This window comes from Orycteropus afer, unplaced genomic scaffold (assembly GCF_000298275.1).
Source record: "Orycteropus afer afer isolate SDZICR_OR568_19922 unplaced genomic scaffold, OryAfe1.0 scaffold00094, whole genome shotgun sequence".
In the NCBI taxonomy this organism is placed as follows: Eukaryota; Metazoa; Chordata; class Mammalia; order Tubulidentata; family Orycteropodidae; genus Orycteropus; species Orycteropus afer.
The window spans coordinates 9237476-9239848 of NW_006921681.1; positions in this window are offsets into that span (position 1 = coordinate 9237476).

The window sequence follows — 2373 nt, forward strand, 5'->3', positions numbered from 1 at the left end:
GAGGAGAGACCCATTGTTGCATCTAGATGGCAGCTTGCTAGCTTTTAAGATCCCAGTCGCTACTCGCCAAAGTAGGAGATGGAACAATGTTTTGTATAGTATGTTATGCCAAGTCTGCTCATATTTTAGAGTCTGGATTTTAGCAATCTATGTTCATATTTTCCACTGACCTTCCTCTCCTCCAGGCAGCGAGCCCTTTTGATTCTTCTTTGCCTCTCAGTGCCTACCTGGCACAAAGTGGGCCTCAGATAATTATTTATTTAAAGAATGAATGCACAGGGGACACATACTAGGCACTCGAGAAATAAGAATGGATGAATCAAGTGATGAAAACAGGGCCAGTTCACCTCTTACCCCGACAATCCGCAAAATCCCACAGTTTCCGACCCAAGAGCAGCGACAACCCCAGGCCTCGCCCCTTACGGCCGCAACACTGAAACTTCCGCTGCTCAAGGCAGCTTAGCCCGCGGCCCCGCGCCTGACCAATCGGAATGCACCCTCTGGCGCCCGCCAAGTTCCGAAAGTCGGCCGCCAGTACCAGACCTCGGAAGTTGACTAATCTGCTGTTCACCTCGGCTATTTGCCACGCCTCACAGTTGAAACTACAGTTTAGGAACGTGGAGTAAAGCCTGGCGGGGCCCCTTATCTGACCAATCAGGGCCGCCGAGGCGGGCCCCACCCCCTGCCTGGAGACGCACGGGGCAGGGCAAACGCTGAGTTCCGGTGGCTGCGGCGGCTACGTGGATCCGGGTTTCCGGGAGGTGAGTACTGGAGCGGAAGGATTGGTGAGTGGGGAGAGGGACTGGGCTGTTACCCTCACGTGCTCCTCCGCAGGTTCGGGTGCCGTGATGGATTCCCTCTTTCCCGGAGGTTCTGCGTCTGCGCTCCCGAATGTTGCCTTTTTGACTTTTCTTCATTTCGTCTTTTGAACGTCACTTTCCGTTGCAGTAGCTTTCGAGACACAGCTCGAACCAGGCAGAAAGTTGTGCAGTCTGTTCCCTTTAACCCGGTGCAAATCAGAGGCCCTCACACCATTAGAAGTATGGTCCAGCTCCAAAGTTAAGGGTGGGGGCAGGGACTCAAAGCCCTGTGGACAAGGCATCTCCACTCACTCTCTGCCTTGCGGGGCGTGTGTATATTAGGGAGACGTTTCCGTGTTTCTTTCTGATTTCTCGGCCCCAGCCCTTGCAGCCCACCCCGAGTTGAGGAGTGTAGGTGGGGAAGCTAGGGTCGAGGTCTTTGAGAGCAGGATGCTTCACCAGATGCAGTGTTAAGATTACATGGTGCGTACTGGGGGAGACTGTGGTTGGAAGAGTCTAGGTCTGAAGCTCTGAGAGAAGTGGGAAGTCCCATCCCCAACCTGCAGCAGATACCTTTTCCAGATCCTTCCCTTCCTGAGCTTGCATCACTGGGTGGCCAAGGGCTGGGAAGAGAAGGAAGAGGCTCCCCAAGCCCCACCCCACATTGCCAGAGAAAGGCTGGCTGGCCATGGACCCTGGAACCAGATTTAGTTTTAAATCGTGATTTTGCCGTTGCTGTGTGACTTGGTTGTTTAGCTTCTCTGAATCTCAGTCGCTTCGTTTGTTAAAAAAAAAAAAAAAAAGGAATTCAAAGAGGAGAGATGAGTCTCCAGGAGCCTGATTCTGTTAGATTTGGGAGTTAGAAGGCTTTACATGTGCAGTTGTTTTCTACAAATTAGATAGATAGTTGCCATCAAGTTGACTCTGACTCATGGTGACCTTATGTACAACAGAACAAAACATTGCCTGGTCCTGTGTCATCCTCACAGTTGCTGGCATGTTTAAGTCTGTCATTGGGCTGTTGTGCAGATCCATCTCACCACCAAACAGGATGTGCTCCTCCAGCAATTGGTCCCTCCTGATGATATGTCCAAAGCAAGCGAGTTGGACAATGTTCTGTTCTTAGTTCTTAGGATCCATAAGGTTTTCATTAGTTCATTTTCAGACGTAGATACTAATGTGTTTTTTTTGCTAGTCTTAGTCTGGAAGCTCCTCTGGAACCTGCCCTCCATGGGTGACCCTGGTGGTATTTGAAATACCGGTAGCATTGTTTCTCCAGCATCATAGCAACAGGTAAGCTACCACAGTATGACACATTGACAGGTGGTGGTTCCTAGAAATTAAGCTAGTCTAATTTTGTAGTTAAGGTTGTTAGGGGGGATTATTGTGTTTTTGGCAGGTGAGGAGACACCCTGACCACTTTTCTCTAAAAATAATAGATATTTATAGAATGCTTAGTCCCTGAGTGGCACAAATGGTTCAGCTTTTAACTATGAGCTGACAGTTGGAGGTTTGAACCCACTCGGAAGCACCTCAGAAGACAAACCTGGTGATCTTCTAGAAGGTCAAGGTC